The following is a 21,363-nucleotide window of genomic DNA, read 5'->3' as shown; positions in this document are numbered from 1 at the left end:
AAACATGACAGAAGCAATTGAGACAGTGTTCTACAGGATAAAAGCCACTGTGTTTTTCCAATGTTACTTTTATAAATGTAGTTCTATTTTTATAATAGCATTATTAATTTTAATTATAAGATAACAGAAAGTAAACTCCATATGAACTTGCTTACACAATTTGTCTTCTGTTAATTGACCTTCTATTTGTCCCCCTCTGGCTATGACAGTCTATAGAATACTGGGGAAAATAAGTGTAAGGAAAATGGTGCAGTTTTATCTATGGTGCCATCTACACCCTGACACTATCCCAGGCTCTAGCCCCCACCGCCCTTGCTGGAAGCCAGGTGGCCACATGGCCCAACCACTGGTGTCAAGCTCCACCCTCATCCTAATGGGATTTGACGCTTCTGCTTCCCTGCCTGCCGTCTGGCAAAGTTTTATGAGGACCTGTTCCTGAACAGGTGGTTCACTCTCTCTTCTCTTGTCTCCTCTCTCTCCTCTCTCGCCCGTTCTCTCCTCTTGTCTCGTTCTCTCTTGCTCACTCTTCTCTCTACTCTCGGCTCCTCTCTCCTCTCGCTCTCGTCTTCTCTCTCGCTCCCCTCTCTCCTCTTCTCTCTCCTCTCTCTCTCTCTTACCCTCTTTTCCTTCTTCGCCCCTTCCCTCTGGTCTGCTGGGTTTTCCCCAATAAACGCTTTCCCTTACTCCGGTGTTTGGTGTGTTTTGTGATGATCTTACAAGAAGGGTATGAAAGGACCTGTGAAGATGAGTCTGTGGCACTGAGAAAGGACAGAGGAAGAAGGGCGTGTGACAGTGAACGCAAAAGGCCATGATTCAGAAGTTACCCTCTTCTAGAAGTCTGCCTCACTTAGCCTACAGTGTGAGAACTCCTCATTAGTATTCCTATAATACCTTCTTCACACCCAACACTATTGCATGTGTAACTAGAATCCCTAGTTTCCTTTATCTACCAGATTCCACTCTGAGGTCCTTGAGACCACGCTACTGTCATCTGTAACCCAGGCAATACACAGAGACTTACACAGCGCATCAGTAAGTGAGCACTCGGGATGAATGAATCCCTGAAACACTATTTGGTTCAGTCGTGGCCTCTCTCAGTAGAAGCAGCTTGCCCTCCTGTTCAACTACTTTCATATCAACCAGGAATGCAGCAGACATCTTGAAAACTGAGGATAAGGACAAAATGTAAATGGGGTGTGTGTCTTAGCACGCATAGTGGTAATGTGTGTGCGGGAGCAGTTTCAGTATCCTAAGGGTTTCATCCATATCTAGCTTTGTATTGCCGTCCCATTACTCAGGCATTCTCCTGCCTGCTGAACAATCAAGTCTTGTCTCTAGAGAGCTCCCAGAAGCAAACCCATTCCATGAATGGGAGACTTTTCCCCTTTCATAATGGTGTAATCAGTATTGCCTCTTCCCCAAGGTTGTAGTAAAAGAGAGATTTGCATGATAATACGTATCTAAACTTGCCTGCTCCAGCTGCTTTATTCTCTTAAATGAAGTCACAGTGTTCAGATTCTGAAATCACCATGTTCCCTGTCTCAGTGATCAAGACTCCTTCCTCCTTACCACCTCCTGTATCCCAAATGCTACTGATTCTTCCCTAGGAACTGTGGCTCTATTTTTCTCCATCACATCTTTAAAAAACATATATATTTTTAAAATATTTATTTTCATCTACTTGAAAGGCAGAGTGACAGAAAGATAGAGAGAAAGAAGAGAAAGATCAATCTTCCATCTGCTGGTTCATTCCCCAAATGCCCACAACAGCAGGGCTGGGTCAGGCCAAAGCCAGAAGCCTGGAATTCCATCCAGTCTCCCATGTGGGTTATAGGGGCCAAAGCACTTGAGCTGTCATCTACTGTCTCCCAAGATGCATTAGCGGGAAGCTGGATGGGATGCGGAGCCGACATCCAACCAGCACTCTCCATCACATTTGTCTAGGAGGGTCCTGTGTGTTCAGACCCCCTGAGCTCTCTGACCGCAGCTCCCATCATCCCTCACTGATCCTTCACCAGCCACAGCGGCCTCCTCACTGCTCCTGCAACCACCTAGGCAAGCTCTCATCTCAAGACCAGTGCAGTTGTTTCTTCTGCTCTTCCCTCAGACGTTACAAGAGCTTCCTCCTCACTACCTTCTCAGTAAAGCCTTCCCTGGTCACTCTTCCCAACCTAACACTTCCTTATGCCCCCACTCCTTCCTGATTTGTTTTCCTCCCAGGAAATTTCCACAAATTTAGTCTTTCTCCCCCATTAGAAACAAAGGCAGGGAGTTCTATTTTGTCACAGCTGTATCCCAAACACCTGGAACAACACCTAGCAGGAAACAGATGCTCAGCCATTGTTTTCTGAATGAACAAAAACACTTCCATCTCCATTGTCACTAAGTTAATTTAGACTCTCATCAGTTCTAGTCCACATTATTCTAACAGCCTTTGAATATGTCTTCCTGCATTCAGCTTAAAACCCAAGTGCCATTTCTGGTCTGATCCTGAATATTTTTCTAGCCTATTCCTCTTTCCTTATGCCACAACTAAGCTCCAGCAGTTCTGAAGTATTTTTAAATTGTTGTACTTATTTACTTCAAAAGGAGAGACAGACAGAACTCCCACCCACTGGTTTACTCCCAGATACCTGCAACAGCCAGGGCTGGACTAGGCTGAAGCAAGCAGCTGGAACTCAATCTAGGTGTCCACGTGGGTAACATGCACCCAAGTACTAGAGCCATCACCTGCTGCCTCCCATGGTGTGCATTAGCAGGGAACTGGAATTGGAAATGGTGCCAGGACTTGAACACATGCAGCAATTTAAGCACTGCGCCTAATGCCTCCCCGAGGTGTACCTTGTATGTGCTCTCAGAGCACACATATGCACTTCCCCTTACTCAGCATCTACCATGTGGCACCATAGTCAGCTGTTTGCTTGGCTGTATCTCACTTATAATGAACTTGAGACAGATATGGTGTCAAGAACATAGCAGGTAATTAATAAACTTTGTTGATAAAAGACAATAAATCAACAAACAACTTTCTATTTCAGTGTCCTCTTTGGCAAGTTATTTTTTTATCTAAGATTGCTTTCAGGGCCAGCAGTGTAGCATAGTGGGCTAAGCCTCCACCTGTGGTGACAGAATCCCATGAGGGCAACAGTTTGAGTCCTGGCTGCTCCTTTTCAGATCCACCTCTCTGCTGTGGCCTGGGAATGCAGTGGAAGATGGCCCAAGTGCTTGGGCCCCTGCACCTGTGTGGGAGACCAGGAAGAAGCTCTTGGCTTCTGGCTCTGGATTGGCCCAGCTCCGGCCATTGTGGCCATTTGGGGAGTGAACCAGCAGATAGAAGACCTCTCTCTGTCTCTCCCTATCTCTGTTGTAACTCTACCTCTCAGATAAATAAATAAATATTTAAGAAAAAAATGTTAATTTTGGTACAAAAAATTGAAATCCATGCATAGTTTTTCCTAATATACATTTTCCAAGAACTTTTTGAAGATCCTTCATATGCATAAATTTCAATTTTTGTACATCCAAAAAAATTCCTTACCTTTAATTTCACTATCCATGGGGCTCTGAGTATCTGCATACATGTTATACTGTGTCTTTCTTTTTTAAAAATTTAATATATGTAGGATATTTTAGTATACATTTTTATTTCATTCTTTTTTAAAACTACCATAGTCTATGATATGGACTGAATAATTTATTTTATTTTTTTAAAGAGATTCATTTATTTATTTGAAAGTCAGAGTTACACAGAGAGAGAGAAGGAGAGGCAGAGAGAGAGGTCTTCCATCTGCTGGTTCACTCCCCAGTTGGCCGCAACAGCCAGAGCTGCACCAATCTGAAGCCAGGAACCAGGAGCTTCTTCTGGGTCTCCTACATGGGTGCAGGGGCCCAAGTCCTTGGGCCATGTTCCACTGCTTTCCCAGGCCATAGCAGAGAGCGGGATTGGAAGTGGAGCAGCTGGGACTTGAACTGGTGCCCACATGGGATGCCGGCACTGCAGGTGGCAGCTTTACCTGCTACGCCACAGTGCTGGCCCCTGCACTAGCTCTGTTATAAAAATAAAATTTTGCTATTTTCAGTGTTTCATTATTATAAACAGTGCACCATGGATCTGTTGGACATATATCATGGCACAAGTGCGCAAACATTTCTATCAGACAATTTACAGAAAATGAACTGTTGTGTCAAAGGATAAATGCATTTAAAATTTGGATAGTTATCATCAAATCACCTTCCAAGGTAACACTAGTCTCAATCCCCACTTCTTACCCACTACCAGCAGTATGTTACAGGGCATGTTTACTCAATACTGGGGGTTGACATATCTTTAAGTTTGTTTCAATATGACACGTGAAACATTATTGATTTATATATATAGCTATATATGTAGTTTGTCTTTAATGAACTCTAATTTCTGAAATAGTGTATGATTTGATTAAAGTACATTCAAATAAATGTCAAAAAAAACCAAAGGAATACAGAAGACATGTCAGATATTCATATCTTTAGGTGGGAATTCTCACGTAATGTTCTTTAGATTTACAAATTTCTAGTGTGGGCATTTGGCACAGTGGTTAAGACATCGCTTAGAGTGCCTGCATCCCTTGTCACAGTGCCTGGGTTTGAGTTCTGGCTTTCCTCTCCATTGCAGCTTCTTGCTAGTGCCCACCCTGGGAGGCAGAAGATGATGATGCATGCACTTGGATCCCTGCCACCCACACGGGAGACCTGGATTGAGTTCCAGGTTCCTAGCTTTGGCCAGGCCTGCCCTGGCTGTTGTGAGAATTTGGGGAGTGAACCAGTACAGGAAGATCTCCCTGTCTCTGCTTTTCAAGGAAAAATAAACTTACTAATTTTCCCTGAGTTCAGCATTCTGACATTCCCTTGTTCTGGATATGGTATCCTTAGTCATCTGTTGAAAAAATTCATGTTACAGTCAAGTCAATTACCAAGGCCTACTAATCTGTGCTCAAAAATGGGAGTACCAGACCCTGGTCTAGGTTTTTTGTTACTATAGCTCATTTAAGGGAATGGATTCAGAGGTCTCCCTTGGTTTTGCTGTGGCTTTTTTTAATTTGAAAAGCAGATACACACACACACACACACACACACACACACAGAGAGAGAGAGGAAGAGAGAGAGAGACCACATGCACATGAGAGCAAAAGTTCTTCCATGCGCTGGTATACTCCTCCAATGCCTCCAACAGCTGGGGCTGGACCAGACTGAAGCCAGCAGCCAGGAATTGAATCTGGGTCTCCCACATAGGTGGTAGGGAACCAGACACTTGAGCCATCACTGCTGCTTCCTGTGGTCTGCATTAGCAGGAAGCTAGAATCAGAAGCAGAGTCAGGACTTGAACCCATGCAGTCTGATATGGGATGTGGGCATCCCAACTGGTGTTTTAACCACTGCACCAAACATCCCCTTCCATTGCCTTGCTTCTTGAACTTTGTCACCCTCCCCATTTCCACTGCTATCCCTTCCCCCCAAAGTAGGCCCTTAAAATTGCATGTTTACCTTATTATTGCTTTACCTGCTAGGTATCTTGATGCCTGCTATCTTCTGCATCTACTATAGTAAATTTTAATTATTACTGCATTAAACAAAAACAGCCTTTTCATGCTACACTGTATTGTTCCCCTACTTAAAACTCCCAAAAGCTATCTAATATCCAATAAGTAGGTGACAAAAGTATAACAGAAAGTATATTTATTTTAGAAACCTACCTCAAATCTGGCATGATTTTATACCAGTTGTGTGACTTTCGTTATTTATCTTCTCTGAATTTGGTTCTGTATTCATTAAAATGGAGCATAATTGTGTATATATATATATATATATATATATATATATCTCAGATAGTGACATGATTACATGAAATGATTTATATGATAGTGCCTAGAATTTAGAAAGTGCTCAAAAAGGTCACCAATGAGAATGATGTGAATGAATTATTTGTAGACCTCAGTAGAATTTGAAAGGAGTTTTAAATCAGAGAAAAGACAAGACTGAGTGTTTAACATAATTTCTGGTATGTTGCAAGAGTTTGACAATAAATATTAAACACTGGGCATCCAATGACAAACCACATGTTCATCTCCTCTCCCTCTCAATCCTCCTCACCGAATCACAATTAGTGGATAAAACAGGGCATAAATTCTTAAGGACAGAAAGAATTGGAGAAGTGAACACAAGAGCAAAAGAGAAGTCTCATAAAGATTTTGGAAGCTGGAACATAAATAGCAGAATGGAAACTAACAGACAAGAGCATGCTAAAACATAAATGCTACCTACATCAAGATGAAATTAACAAAAAACAAGCTGGTTAGAACTTCAGGACCTGGAAAGGCTCAGGAATTCGAGGTTCCACATACCTCTGAAGGTGGACGTAGATGCAGGACCAAAACCAGAGAGTTTGGTTGGTGGCCTTCATTAGAATCCCTCACAGGCCACCTCCTAGCATGAATCAGCCAAATGATCATCTCCCACTTGATGGAAGAAGCCTAGGATTTAACTTGGCCCTGAGACACTCTGGTCTTTGGTCTACAGGCACAGTTGAGAAGGGGCTGACTAGCAGGCAGCGATGATGAATGCTCTTAAGTTATATGGTTTTTCTGATTAAAAAGCTCCTTTCGGCCGGCGCCGTGGCTCAATAGGTTAATTCTCCGCCTGCGGTGCCGACACACTGCGTTCTAGTCCCGGTCAGGGCATCAGTTCTGTCCCAGTTGCTCCTCTTCCAGTCCAGCTCTCTCTCTGCTATGGCCCGGGAGTGCAGTAGAGGATGGCCCAAGTCCTTGGGCCCTGCACCCGCATGGGAAACTAGGAGAAGCACCTGGCTCCTGGCTTCGGATCAGCGCGGTGCGCTGGCCGCAGTGGCCATTGGTGGGTGAACCAACAGCAAAGGAAGACCTTTCTCTCTGTCTCTCTCTCTCACTGTCCACTCTGCCTGTCAAAAAAAAAAAAAAAAGCTCCTTTCACATCTTCAATGATGGGAAGTCCAAAGTGTTTGCCAATTAAAAATGTCTTTTTAAAAGAGCTTCTATTAAAATGTATCTTAAGATTAAAATAGTAGTGAGAAAATTTTTGGCCACTTGCCTTTTGAATGTCAGTTTTCTTTTCCATTATATTCTAATAGTATTTCCAATTGTCTGAACTTAGAAATGGGTGAAGTTAGTGAGTAATAAGACAGACGTCTAGCTGGTGAGTACATGTCTGACGGCTGTATCAGTTAACCTTCAAGTCATTATTAAGTGACTCAATCTAATGAGCCAAGTAATCTCTTTCTGTATGAAAGCCTATTAAACAAATTACAGGGTCTTGGGAGCAGCTCACCAGGCAAAGAAAATCTCACACATGTAAGAACATTTTTCTTCAAATATAAAAAAAATAGAATAAACTTAACATTAGTTGGTATTCAATTTTCTTTAAATTTCTTGACAAAACTGGCACTAATTTTGAAGACAAAATAAGATTAATGTAACCAAAAAAAATGAATGGATAGGCCCATGTTTCTTGTTTTATTGGGTTTCCATATAAGATAGGAAAAATTTTAAATCAATTGGTGCTTTTTCTGAATCAAACATCACAAAATTTCAAGCCACACCACCCTTGGCACTCTACCAGTAAGAAACACCAGGCAGGGGTCAGAGCTGTGGTGTAGTAGGTTAAGCCTCCGCCTGTAGTGCCAGCATCCCATATAGGTGCTGGTTCATGTCCTGGCTGCTCCACTTCCCATCCAGCTCCCTCCTAGTGGTCCTGGGAAAGCAGTGGAACATGGCCCAAGTCCTTGGACCCTGTACTCACGTGGGAGACCCAGATGACGCTCCTGGCTTCAGCCTGACCCAGCCCCAGCCATTGCGACCATTTGGGGAGTGAGCCAGCAAATGGAAGATATCTTATTTTCTGTTTCTCCCTCTAACTCTGCCTATTAAAAACAAAACAAAACAAAAAACCAAAAAAACACTCATAGTATAACATAAAATGCTGTCCTGAAAGGCCTTTTCCAAACTTGGGAACATTCCAAGTTTGGTACAGATCACTGGGAGAAGACAACACGATTTGCTGTCCCAGTGGGGGTCACTGTAATGTTCTGATGTAGAAACAAATTGGAGTGCTTTTCATGGCATATCCAGTGAGAAGATAATCTTACTGTACAACACTGAAAATCTTTTTTAATGTCCCCAGTAAGGAAAACAGCTGGATTTTCCTATCTGCTTTTTTATTTAGTATTATACAGCCTTTGGAAAACTTCATCTCACACTCATGAGGGAATGAGGATGGAAAAAGCAAATAATGGGGGGCCAATGCTATAGTGGCCAATGCTATAGAGGCTAAGCCTCTGCCTATGGCACTGGCATCCCATATGGACGCCGGTTCTAGTCATGGTTGCTCCTCTTCCAGTCCAGCGCTCTGCTGTGACCTGAGATAGCAGTAGAAGATGGCCCAAGTGCTTGGGCCCCTGCACCCACATGGGAAACTGGGAGGAGGCACCCGGCTCCTGGCTTCAGATCGGCCGCTGCGGCCATTTGGGGAGTGAACCAACGGAGGGAAGGCCTTTCTCTCTGTCTCTCTCACTGTCTGTAACTCTACCTGTCAAATAAATAAATAAAATCTTACAAAAAAAAAGATATGTACACTAACAGCCATAATTTTAATCAAAACACAGAGGGGATTCTCAAATGAGAGAAAAGTAGGAAAAAAATGGAAAAGATATAGGAAAATATCACTGACCACTGAGACATTTTATCAATGCACTTGTTAACTTATGAAACTCCCTTTCTAAAAATTTTTACTTATTTATTTTCATTGTATTTGAAAGGCAGAGAGAAAAAGAGAGTGAACTCCCATTTGCTGGTTCACTCCCCAAATTCCTGCAACATTCAGGGCCGGGCTAGGTTGATACCAGGAGCCAGGAACTGGATCTGCGTCTCCAGGGTGGGTGGAAGAAACCCAGGTACTTGAGCCATCACCAGCTGCCTCCCAGGATGTGCATCAGCAGGAAACTGGATCAGATGGGCAGCCAGGATGTGAACACTGATAAGGATGAAGGTGTCCCAAGCTGCAATTTAACCTCTGTACCACATACCACCCTGAACCTCCCTTTTTTAAAAATGTATTTGAAAAAGACAGAGAGATAAACAGGGAGATCTTCTTTAGCTTGTTCATTCCTCAAATGCTTACAATTTCCAAGGCTGGACCAGGCTGAAGCCAGGAACTCAGTCTTGGTCTCCAACATGAGTGGCAGGGACCCAAGTACTTGAGCCATCATCTGCTGCCTCTCAGTACGGCACATCAGCAGGAAGCTACATTGGAGGTAGAGCCAGGACTCAGACCTCGGCATTCCAATATTGTACACAGGGTTACAAAGTGGCATTTTAACCCCTGCACCACCCTGCTGCTTCTTTAATGGTGTTTAATCTTTACTACACGAGGGGGAATTTAAAAAATTTATAGAAAATGGGGGACTGGCATTGTGGCAAAGTGGGTTAAGCCGCCGCCTGCAATACCAGCAACCCATATAGGCACTGGTTCAAGTCCTGGCTGTTCCACTTCCAGTCCAGCTCCCTGCTAATGCACTTGGGAAAGCAGCAGAGGATAGTCCAAGTGCTTGGGCCCCTGCACCCACATATGAAACCCAGAAGAAGTTCCTATCTCCTTGACTCACCCTGGCTGTTGCAGCCATCTGGGGGAGTGAACCAGCGGATGGAAGACCTCTCTTCCTTTCTCTCTCTCCGTAATTCTGCCTTCCAAATAAATAAAATAAATCTTTCAAAAAATGTATGCAAAATGGAACTAAAAGATAATGTTCATTTTCCGTGAACTTTTTGAAGCCCTACCTATATCAACAGGAAGTGAATTACTGTTTGAAGAAAAAAAAAAGCCATTCTTCTGGCAAGACATACTCAGAACAGAAACCACACACTATAATCTTTTCTAGTGCCTATGCAAATGTCAATTGTTAACGTACAATTACTTTTTAGACCATCACTTATAAGTGACATTCTAATTTTAAGACCCACAAGTCGGCCGGCGCCGCGGCTCACTAGGCTAACCCTCCGCCTTGCGGCGCCGGCACACCGGGTTCTAGTCCCGGTCGGGGCGCTGGATTCTGTCCCGGTTGCCCCTCTTCCAGGCCAGCCCTCTGCTGTGGCCAGGGAGTGCAGTGGAGGATGGCCCAGGTGCTTGGGCCCTGCACCCCATGGGAGACCAGGAAAAGCACCTGGCTCCTGGCTCCTGCCATCGGATCAGCGCGGCGCGCCGGCCGCAGCGCGCCGGCCGCGGCGGCCATTGGAGGGTGAACCAACGGCTAAAGGAAGACCTTTCTCTCTGTCTCTCTCTCTCACTGTCCACTCTGCCTGTCAAAAAAAAAAAAAAAAAAAAAAACAAAAAAAAAAAAACCACAAGTCACCTTTCTCCTGGTTTTCTTCTCTTGCAAAACTTTCTGCTGACTGCTATTCAAATATTATTTAAGAGGACAAAAGAGTCATTTCCAATTACCAATCAGTTCCAAACTGCTGAGCAGTTCAATCTTTCGGGCTGCATGTTGCTATGAATAGCAGCTAAATGGTAATCTACAAATCAGGCCACTCTAATCCCTTCTAAACATGTGTTGTTCCTTAGATAGTTCAGGTGATTTCTATCTTTACATATGATTCACAATGAAGCAAAAAAAAAGTTTTATTCACTGAAGTACATTCAGGAAAAATATTTATGAATGATAGTCTCATGTCCCCATTCTTCCCATACTTAAGACACATTACTTGAAATTTTCTGTCCATTGACAAGCAAAAACAAATTAGTGGGGCTGGCATTGTGGCACAGCAGGCAAAGTCACTATCTGTGATACCTTCATCTTGTATGAGTGCTGGTTTGAGTCCAGATGTTCCAGTTTCAATGTAGCTCCCTGCTAATGAGCCTGGGAAAGCAGTGAAAGATGGCTCAAGTGCTTGGACCCTTGCCACTTATGTAGGAGACCAGGATGAAGCTCCTGGCTTGTTGCTTCAGCTAGGCCCAGCTCCAGCTGTTGCAGCCATGTGGGGAGTGACTAGTGGATAGAAGATCTCTATCTCTCTGTGTGTGTCTCTCACCCTCTGTTTGTAACTCCATCTTTCAAATAAATAAATCTAAAGTAAAAAACCAGAGTCTCTACCTCACAAGTGGATGACAGGACTAAATGGGATCAGGAATGAAGAAATGAGTAGGGGGCCTGCGCTGTGGCGTAGAGGATAAAGCTGCCGCCTGCAGTGCTGGCATCTCAAATGGGCACCGGATGCTCCTCTTCTATCCAGCTCTTTGCTATGGCCTGGGAAAGCAGTGGAGGATGGCCCAAGTCCTTAGGCCCCTGTACCTGTGTGGGTGACCTGGAAGAAGCTCCAGGTTCCTGGCTTAGTATTGGCCCAGCTCTGGCTGTCACGGCCATTTGGGGAGTGAACCAGTGGTTGGAAGATCTCTCTCTCTCTCTCTTATTCTCTGCCTTTCAAATAAATAAATAAATCTTTAAAAAACAAAAACAAAACAAAAAAAAGAAATGAGTAAAGCACTTAAAATATTGCCTAGCATACAATACTCAGTAAATGTTAACTTTCTTTTTTCATATTAGTCTTCTAAAATAGTCTACCTATAGCCATCACAAATAGCATAGTTCATAATATCTAATAGCAATGCAGAATAATACATGAAGAAAATTAAAGAGATAATTGTTCTAGGGCCCTTCCTTCTTCTTTTTAAAGTTTTATTTATTTATTTACCTGAAAGGCAGGAGAGAGAGAGAGAGAGAGAGAGAGAGAGAGAGAGAGAGATAGAGACATAGAGAGATATCTTCCATTACTGGTTCATTCCCCAGATGGCTGCAATGGCCGGGGCCAGGCCAAGCCAATGTCAGGAACTCCATCTGGGTCTCCCGTTGGGGTAGAAGAGGCCCAATCACTTGGGCCATTATCCTCTGCCTTCCTGGTCCATTAGCAGGAGTTGGATGGGAAGTAGAGCAGCCAAGACTAGAACTGGTGATCACATGGGATGCTAGCATCACAGGAGTCAACTTAACCTTTTATGTCACAACTCTGGCCCCAACCCTTCCTTCTTAAAATATGTAACTGTCTGTACCACCTAAGAAAGTGCTGGCAAGCCACGGACAGAGTATCAAAGATACTTTAAAAATCATTGTTGGAGGCTAGTGCTGTGGTGTAGTGGGTAAAGTTGCTGCCTTCAGTGCCAGCATGCCATACAGGCGCCGGGTCGAGTCCCAGCAGCTCCACTTCTGATACAGCTCTCTGCTATGGCCTGGGAAAGCATTAAGATGGCCCCAGTCCTTGGGTCTCTGCACCCATGTGGGAAACCTAGAAGAAGCTCCTGGCTCCTTTCAGATTGGCCCGGCTCCATTGCTGCCATATGGGGAGTGAACTGATAGATGGAAGACCTCTGTCTTTCTCTGCCTCTGCCTCTCTGTAACTCTGCTGTTCAAATAAATTAATAAATTTAAAAAAAAATTGTGATTTTATGCCAAAAGAAAAAAAATAAACTCAAGAAGGCTTGTCCTTCAAAAGAGATGGATAGGAATCCTAGAAAACTTGACATCACCCTCTAGAAATAAGAGAATTTGTAAATTCTGCTTTGATGCAGATACTTTTACAGGTAAGGTGAAAATATTATAGTATCATATACACCATAAGATACGCGGTAAGAGCATGTGACTATTCTAACACATAGTGCAGCACAATTTTCTGAGAAAAATGAAGCTTGAAACTGAAAAGAAAACCTTCAGGAAAAACTATTTATATATTTATTTGAAAGTCAGGTTAAACAGAAAGAGGAGAGGCAGAGAGAGAGATGTCTTCCATCTGCTGGTTCACTCCCCAATTGGCTGCAACAACCAGAGCTAGGCTGATCTGAAGCCAGGAGCCAGGAGCTTCTTCTGGGTCTCCAAGTGGGTGCAGGGGCCCAAGGACCTGGGCAATCATCTACTGCTTTAGCCACCGGGATTAACCTTATTTGAGACTCTTGGATTATTATTAACCTTTTTTGAAACTTGGATTGTATTAGAGGAAGATTCATATATGGATAGTTGGTACATAAAAATGCTAACTGGGGAGTGGGTGATGTGCAGAGTTAACACTTCTTGGGATGCCCACATCCTATATGGGAGTACCTAGTCTGAGTCTCTGCCCCTCCACTTCCTATCCAGCTTCCTGCTAATGTGCCTGGGAGGCAGCAGATGATGGCCTAAGTGCTTGGGTTCCTATTATCCACGTGGGCAATCTGGATGGAGTTCCTGGCTCCTGGTTTCAGCCTGGCCCAACCCAGCTGTTGTGGGTATTTGGTGAGTGAACCAGTGGACAAAAGATCTCTCTCTCTTCCTCTGTCATGCTACCTTTCAAATAAAAACAATGAATCTTTAAAAAAAGGCTGATAGAATCAAAAAGGGAGAGAATGATCCATCATGGGAAGCGGGATACACAGCAGACTCATAGAATGGCAGATGTCCTAAATAGCACTCTGGCCTCAGAATCAGCCCTTAAGGCATTCGGATCTGGCTGAAGAGCCCATGAGAGTATTTTAGGCATGGAAAGCCAAAACACTCGGGGGGGGCGGGGGGGACTCTGGGAAAAAAAAAAAAGACCTAAATGAAAGATCTCTATGAGTGAGATCCCAGTGGAAAGAACGGGGCCATCAAAGAAGGAGGTACCTTTCTCTGAAGGGAGGAGAGAACTTCCACTTTGACTATGACCCTGTCGGAATAAGATCAAAGTCGGCGAACTCAAAACGCTTCCATAGCCTTGGCAACTCATGACTAGAGCCTAGGGAGATTACTGATGCCATAAACAAGAGCGTCAAATTGTTAAGTCAACAACAGGAGTCACTGTGTACTTACTTCTCATGTGGGATCTGTCCTTAATGTGTTGTCCAATGTGAAGTAATGCTATCACTAGTACTGAAACAGTATTTTACACTTTGTGTTTCTGTGTGGGTGCAAACTGATGAAATCTTTACTTAATATATACTAAATCGATCTTCTGTATATAAAGATAATTGAAAATGAATCTTGATGTGAATGGAATGGGAGAGGGAGCGGGAGATGGGAGGGGTGCGAGTGGGAGGTAAATTATGGGGGGGAAGCCATTATAATCCATAAACTGTACTTTGGAAATTTATATTTACTAAATAAAAAAATAACAAATTAAAAAAAATGCTAACTTGGATAGAAATGCAAATTATAGTTAATGTTTACTGAATATTTATTATGTTATTAATCCTCAACTTCACTATGAGATAGGCATTTTATTGATTCCATCTTATATCCAAGAGAGATTAACACACTTAAATGTTAACAGTGACTGGTCAAAACCAGACTGGCTTCAAAGCCCACGTTTTCAAGCACTTTGCAAAGAAAAAGGCTGCATAAGTACATCTACTCTGGGGGCTAAGATTCAAGTACAGGGTCTCAGTTATCTATAATGTTTGAAATACTGAGAAGAAGACTGTGTGGATTTGCATCACTAAAAATTTTTATAATTTATAAACTTAAATCTTTTATTGGGTTTCTCTGGCATTCTATTTGATTACCACCTGACACACATCTGCACTTGCTCAAATGAACAGGATCCCCATGGTGAGCCTAACATCAAAGCAGCTGGCAGTATTTGGAGAAAAAGGAGTGGATAATTACTCTCGACAGGTCATGACAGACAGCGTCCCTATCCAACCATCAAAAAGCTTCCAGACCTACCCTAGATCTGTTTCAGCATGCTTGCTAGTGTCCAGTTCTCACTTTATCTTCATATATGGCTGTGTTCCCCCTGTTAGCTTGAGTTAATTCATGGCACCAAAAAATTTACATGGTTAAAATGAAAGCAGGTGGTGAAAGTTCCGAATAGAGATGGGATAATTACAAATTGGCATACCAAATATTATTTTTGAATAGTTCCCATTAATAACATTTTATTACTATGCTTTTATTTCTTACCCATTAAACAAGTTTTTTCCATCTTCTTCCATATTATTCCACAGCCATTCGTTAGGTTTCCTCTTCTCTGTTACCTATGGGAAACAATCTGTAAGCTTGAGCTACTACATGGCAAGAAAAAAGCAAGTTTGCGAATTCTCTTTATAAATTCAGAAAAGAATTCGTACATCACAATGCAGTAAACTCCTTAAAAGTCTTCAAAACAGAAGTAAATGTTGGGGGAGAGCTATTTTTTTTTAAGCCGAGAGCAAAGATTCAGTCACTTTGGGTAGACTGATCCATACATGGAAGTATTAAAAGATTTATTCTCTGAAAAAAAAATGCACTCTTGCATTTGTTTTAGGTTTTAATGATCACAAATTGCTTTTGCATGTAACTTGAAGCTGTCAGAAAAAAAAAAAAAAACTACCTTTAACTCAGGGTAACTTTTCGAGTACCAAAAAGTAAAATTCTTTTTGCATAGGGGAAATCTATAATAATGCAAGATGACATGAGGTGTCATGTGCTGAGAAGGTTCATAATCTTTATGGAAGAGCATGCTTCTTTAAAAGCAATCTATAGTCTATACACAGGACATTTAATATTACTCAAAGATGGCTAGTTTATGATTTGGATAAATTATACGTGCAATCATTTTTAGGTTTCAGACACTTTACTCAGGAAAGCAGGACTCGATAAAGCTTTAGATTGGTATGCTTGGCTGCCATGGAACAGGCTAGAAAAAGCTCTATTTTGTCATCCTAACAACTAACACAAGAATTTCTCTTGGAAGAAACTTTCTTTGTGAAAATGTGCTCCCTCAAGATGGGCCCCCCACTCTCATGTCCAGTCCCCTTGGAGTGGGTGGTTCACTGCAGAATGGCTGTCAAGATCCCAGAATGGTTGTCAAGAAAGGGAAATTGCTCTGCATTAGACAAGGGGAAGAATTTGTTGTTTTATCTCTGAAAGGCACGGGATGAAGAATGATGAGGAGAGGGGAAAAGAGAGAAGAAAAGCAGAGTTAGTATAATGGAGCAAAGCTGGGATTAGGTGGGGGTGAAGCTCTTGGGTCAGGGAGGTCTGAAAACATTGTAAGAATGGGGAGCCTTACTAGGGAAGCTGTCTGCAGCAATGCACAGTGAGGCTCACCCCACCTCCATTCCCCCTTTCTTCAGTTAAGTATACAAAAATCCACAAATGCCCTGTGAGAAGAGTCTTTCTGAAAATCAGAGAAGGAAAAAAAAATCCAATTTTCATATCTGGGTGCACTGTGATGCAAATCAGTGGCATAAGGAAAGAAAGCTCAGGCCTAGGAGGCATTAGAGATTTCAAGATCATGAAACCCAAGGAGTATACAGACACTTTTAGGAAAAGTTTACAACTGTAGAGGCAATCTTACCCAGGAAAGCTAAGCTGACATTACACTGAGGAGTATTTCACATCCACAAAGTGCTCCTATTTGCTATCCAGATGACCCTACTTTCCATTTAAAAATCCAAAAAAAAAAATTTTAACTTAATTACACATAAATCCAAGCTATTTTAATTAATCTTGGGTGTGCCCCCAAAACTGACTACAGTATCCAGTTCTATAAAAAAATAATACCTAAGCTATGTGACCACATAGAATTTAGGCTTAAAGTGCTATGAAACAGTTATTACTTTGAAGAGGAATGACTATAATAATTATAATGGTGATTTTGAAAATTGGGAAATTGTAAGCTGGCTCAAATCTGAAAAGTACTACTAAGTTCCACACATTCAAATATTTTTCATTCGGGTCCCACGCCTATCATTTAAACCACTGCAATATACTTTAGAATAGGAGGGGGATGGAACTACAGATACATAAAACAAATCACTACAATAAGTAGGAACAAACTATAAAAGGATCAATAAAGTCCCCAACCATCAGGACAACACATTTCAAGCCTACCTATTAGTGAAACCTGCTGAACTCCAGTTTGTAGGCAAAAATATAGGATGTGGAGGAATAGAGACCAGTTATCATCATGATGTCAATTTACTAATACCAGACCTTACTAAATGTTCTCTGTTTTCTAATTGACTCTGTAAGTATTGGTATAAGTATTAAATGGGAATGCAGGTAAATTGCTAGCATTACTGCCTGGCACATAGCTATATTCAACAAGGTTTGGTTTTCTCCCTTTATCTTCCTACCTTTAGGGCAATTTTCAGGGCACGAACAGTAAAAAAAGCTATTCTCGAACCCCTACCCAACTATTCTGTCAAATAATAATAGCAATAACGATGATGATAACTGTTAACATTTACACAGTTTTTTATGCATGCCAGACACTTATCTAAGTGATTTTTAAATGTATTAGCTCATTCAATTTTCACAACTGTGATGTAGATACTATTTTTATTACATTTTACAGACAAGGAAACAGGCAGAAATAAATTCCTAGAAAATAAGTTCAGAGCTAGGATTCAAACACAGGTTTCTGCTCTTAAGAAATATCAGCACCGGGGCCGGCTTTGTGACATAGTGGGTTAGACCCTCACCTGAGGGGTCATCCTATATGGGTGTTGGTTCAATTCTTGGCTGCTTCACTTCTCATTCAGCTCCCTGCTAATGGCCTCGGGAAGCAGCGGAGGATTCCCAAGCGCTTGGGCCCCTGCACCCATGTGGGAGACCTGGAAGAAGCTCCTGGCTCCAGGCTTCAGCCTGGCCCAGCCTTAGCTGTTGCGGCCATCTGGGGAGTGAACCTGCAGATGGAAGACCTCTCTCTCTTTCTCTTTCCATAACTCTGCCTTTCTGATAAATAGATCTTTAAAAAAAGAAAAACCAGCACTGGGGACTAATGTGAAGGTGATAGCAGCAATGCCCTTATTTATTTATTTATTTGAAAGTCAGAATTACACAGAGAGAGGAGAGGCAGAGAGAGAGAGAGAGAGAGAGAGAGGTCTTCCATCCTATGGTTCACTCCCCAATTGGCCACAATGGCCAGAGCCTCACCGATCTGGAGCCCGGAGCCAGGAGCTTCTTCCGGGCCTCCCATTTGGATGTAGGGGCCCAAGGACTTGGGCCATCTTCTACTGCTTTCTCAGGCCATAGCAGAGAGCTGGATAGGAAGTAGAGCAGCCAGGACTCGAACCAGTGCCCAGATGGGATGCCAGCACTGCAGGCAGCAGCTTTACCCGCTACACTACAGCGCCAGCCCCAGCAATGCCCTTTTTTAAAAAGCTCTCTAGTATTAATATTAGAGGAATGCAAGTAGGAATTGTTCAGGTTTACCAAGTAGAATAGATGTTATTAAGTACATATATATATGCAATTTACATATTTTAAAAATATATAGTTTTATATTTAAAATATATTTTATATATTGGGGGTAGGCATTTGGCATAGCTGTTAAGGCACAACTTGGGATGCCCACATTCCTCATCCAAGTGCCTGGGTTTGAGTGCTGGCTGCACTTTCAATCCAGTCCTACTGATGCACACCTTGGGAGGCAGAAGGTAATGGCTCAAGTCGTTGGGCTGCTGGTACCCAGATGGAGACTGGTTGAGCTATGGGTGCCTGACTTCATCCTGGCCCATCCCTGGTTATAGCGGGCATTTGAGGACTTAACCCATGGATGGAAGAATATCCTTCTTGTTTGTCTGCCTCCCAAATAAATAAATAAAATTTGTTAAAGTGCCTAATATTTACTGGATACTTAGTAAATACCAATGAAGAATAAAGAGACTGAATATTAAGCATAGATAAAATTTTCAAGTCAACCTATTATTTCCATGCACATTCTAAGAAACTAACACAGTAGGCTTATTTCCTACCACTTATCTACTCTAACTTTACTACCAGCAAGGCCTTGCTTGATTTCTTTTCCTTGTCCTAATCACATTTTTGGCTGATTCCAATCTAGAAGTGTACATAGCAAAATGTGGCAAAAAGTCTCAAGTACACAATTAAAAGATTTATGCATGAAGAAGAGCAAAACATATTGTCATGGCAATCATGGTTTCCAAAGTGCTTCTACTCATATTCCCTGGGTGTCTCAAGCCAGCCCCAAGAATAGGATCATAACCTGGGAAGGTACATCTAATACTATTTGACTGGTTTAGAGTAGAAACACATTCTTATTGCCATTGCGAATGAACCAAAACTGAGATGCCTTTTTGCATTTGGATAGAAGATCTGTAAGAATGATTTTTTCCTACTTCGAAAATTTTTTCAAAGGCAGGGAGAGACAAACAAGATCTCTCACCTGCTGATTCACTCCCCAAATGCCCATAACTGCCAGAGTGGAGCCATGCCAAAGCTAAAGCTAACAGCCAGGGATTCAGTCTGGGTCTCCCGCATGGGTGTCAGGGACCCAAGTACGTGAGCCTATCACCTGCTGCCTCCTAGGATACACATTAGCAGGAAGCTGGAATATGGAGTGGAGCGAAGACATGAACCTGATAGGGTATTCTGGCATCTTAATCACTATACCAAATGCCTGTCCTAACAATGACATTTTAAAGCCAAAGGCATGTGATTTTTTAAATCATAAATGATCAGCCATACCTAATCAAAGCTAAAATAGGTCAAAAGGCTTACAAGATACTAAGGCAGAGGAAGCTCAGACAACCAAAGTAAGAAAAATTTTACATGCATTCACTGGTTAATAAGGAAACCTCATATAAAAGTTTAAGGAGACTGCAGTCAGTAATTCAGTTAAATATCTCTTGGCTGCTAAATTAGGAAGCTCAGTATAGACTGGTAAGAAGAGAATTAGTCTAGGTATCAGGAAGACTAGCTTTTCTGACATACACTGGCACTAATGAGCTTTGTCATCCTCAGTCCCACTCAAATTTAAAATTCTTTTTTAAGAGATTTGTTTTAAAGATTTACTAATTTATTTGAGAAGCAGAGTTACAGAGAGAGAGGGAGGGAGAAACAGAGAGGGAGGTCTTTCATCCACTGGTTCATTCTCCAAATAGCCACAACAGCCAGGACTGGGCCAGGTTGAAGCCAGGAGTCAGGAGCTTTTTCTAGGTCTCCCTTGTGGGTGCAGGGGTCCAAGCACTTGGGTCATGTTCTGCTGATTTCCCAGGTAGGGAGCTGGATCGCAAGTGGAGCAGCCAGGACTTGAAACAGCACCCTAATAGGATGTTGATGCTGCAGGTAGCAATTTAATCCATTGTGTCACAGTGACGGCCCCTTAAAGTTAAAATTCTGAAGTTTGTTCATGCTGCCCAGAGTAAATAATAACAAAAAGGCACATATAATATTTTACATTTCAGTGCACAACATAAACAGCATGAACAAAGTCTCAAGATCATTGATCTTAACTGTTTCAAGATTCAAAATTATTAGTTTACCAGTTAGTTTATTAATTAGAATTATGAGTTCTACCTATTAAGAGCATTCAATAATGGGTTAAGTGGAAATTCAGGGCCTCTGCAAAGAAACTGCAAAACAAATTCATGGAATCCTGTGAAACATAAATGGTGTGAGGACTGCATTATTTACATTTATTTATACTCTGACTGTCGTTCAGAATAACCTAGGTTATAATAGTGCTGTCCACTTGCCAATTAGATTGTTTGTTTATAAAATATCTATCAAAATGTTTCTTTTCAATGGACACTATGAGAAACAACGACTTGATCAGCTCTTGTCCTGTCGAGGAACAACTTTTATTCCTTTTAGTATTTTTTTTTGTTCTACTTAATACCACTGGTTGAACTCTTTTAATTAACACACAATTATTCTTAGGTGTTTTTTTTTTTTTTTAAGATTTATTTATTTATTTTGCTTGAAAGTCAGAGTTACAGAGAGAGAGGAGAGGCAGAGAGAGAGAGATGTTTTCCATCTGATGGTTCACTCCCCAATTGGCCGCAGTGGCGGGAACTGCGCTGATCTGAAGCTGGGAGCCAGGAGCTTCTTTCGGGTCTCCCACGTGGGTGCAGGGGCCCAAGGACTTGGGCCATCTTCTACTGCTATCCCAGGCCATAGCAGAGAGCTGGATGGGAAGTGGAGCAGCAGGGACTCGAACCAGCGCCCAAATGGGATGCCACCGGCGCTTCAGGCCAGGGTGTTACCCACTGTGCCACAGCTCTGGCCCCATTAGGTGTTTAACTTTAACTGAAAAGTGATCCCTGTTAAATATAAGAATGGGAATAAGAGAGGGAGGAGATGTACAGTTTGGCACATGCTCACTCAGACTTACCCCTAATAGTAGAGCTAGAAACATGTCAGGGAATTCCAAATCAATCCCATCAAGGTGGCACGTACCAGTGCCATCTTACTAGTCAAAGTGATCAGTTTAAGTTCATAATTGATCATAATGATAGGATTAAGTGTCAAAGGGATCACATAAACAAGACTAGTGTCTGCTAATACTAACTGATAGAATTAAAAAGGAGATCCAGCATGGGAAGCAGGATACACAGCAGACTCATAGAATG

General features: G+C 42.2%; 1 protein-coding gene across 10 annotated transcripts in view; it reads right to left on the bottom strand.

The window, feature by feature from the left end:
• USP49 (ubiquitin specific peptidase 49) overlaps nucleotides 1-21,363 on the bottom strand; it is a 98,593-nt gene that overhangs the window by 51,405 nt on the left and 25,825 nt on the right. For 9 of the 10 annotated variants that reach the window (XM_008262745.4, XM_008262748.3, XM_008262749.3 and 6 more), the window contains one exon: nucleotides 14,963-15,036. The gene's annotated coding sequence lies outside the window, so the exon portion shown is untranslated. Of the gene's footprint in view, nucleotides 1-1,021; nucleotides 1,167-14,962; nucleotides 15,037-21,363 lie in introns of those variants that run through there. The other variant, XM_051854166.2, reaches the window with a different exon arrangement.

Source organism: Oryctolagus cuniculus, chromosome 5 (assembly GCF_964237555.1).
Source record: "Oryctolagus cuniculus chromosome 5, mOryCun1.1, whole genome shotgun sequence".
NCBI classification, from domain to species: Eukaryota; Metazoa; Chordata; class Mammalia; order Lagomorpha; family Leporidae; genus Oryctolagus; species Oryctolagus cuniculus.
Note: the sequence above shows the minus strand (reverse complement) of the source record. Positions and strands in the feature narration are given on the sequence as shown.